At 41.8% G+C, this 779-nt stretch overlaps 1 protein-coding gene across 1 annotated transcript in view; it reads left to right on the top strand.

The window, feature by feature from the left end:
* The first annotated feature begins 348 nt into the window (after positions 1 to 348).
* The window catches only part of LOC119592570 (tyrosine-protein phosphatase 69D-like), a 29646-nt gene continuing 29215 nt past the window's right edge, over positions 349 to 779 (top strand). Inside the window, exon 1 of the mRNA XM_037941449.1 lies at positions 349 to 481. The gene's annotated coding sequence lies outside the window, so the exon portion shown is untranslated. The remainder of the gene's footprint in view (positions 482 to 779) is intronic.

The raw sequence follows: 779 nt of genomic DNA, 5'->3' as shown, positions 1-779 counted from the left end.
TACCGAGACTGTATAGTATATAGTGTTTATATGTTTTTAATGGGCCCCTTCAAATGTTCTTACACTGCAGTTCTTGTATGTAAAATCATTTGAAATAGAAATAGTGTTCAAATGTTTTTTTAACTGGTTTATGGTACTTGGATTTAAAACGTTTAAAATACAATCTCTGATTAATGTTTATTCGAACTTTGTAAAAGTAATTTGTACAGAATAAAAGTGCCCAAGTATGTTAAAAGGCAAAGGAAATAAATGAGACACGCTTGTATAAGAAGATGAAATTAAGTGTTTAAATTTTGCTAAAGTGTTATGGAGAGCCGCCGCACCCTGAAGGTTCCTCCGGCCGCCGCCAGATGGCACTAGTCGACAGAGAGCGTTGTTGATGTCGTTAGACTGCTACAGTAAACAAAGCTGATTTCTTCACCGTTTTAAGCTTTTCCAAGGACTAAATCCCCCTTTGGAAGTGGTGCCTTGAACGATGATGGTAAGTAGTCGTCTCGAGGAAAGGGACAAGCGAGGGAGGACGAGCGGGAAGAGAGAAACGAGTGTTTTTTTAGTAGCATGTTCCAAGACGCTCTTTGGTGAGTGTGTGTGTGTGAAGTGAGTCAAAGTGAGTCAAAGATCCTCCCGAACCTGAGTGTTGAGGGAGTCCCATGTCTCAGCCTCTGGGGACAGGTTAAGGTCGTCGTCATCGTAATTCGTAAGGTCGTGCGTGAAGGTCAGGTCGTGGAGGGTCGTGGAAAACTCTCCTCTCTGACAGGTTGAAATTAAAGTAAAGGGGA

Source organism: Penaeus monodon, chromosome 30 (genome assembly GCF_015228065.2).
Source record: "Penaeus monodon isolate SGIC_2016 chromosome 30, NSTDA_Pmon_1, whole genome shotgun sequence".
Taxonomy (NCBI): Eukaryota; Metazoa; Arthropoda; class Malacostraca; order Decapoda; family Penaeidae; genus Penaeus; species Penaeus monodon.
This window is presented reverse-complemented; position numbering and strand designations above follow the sequence as displayed.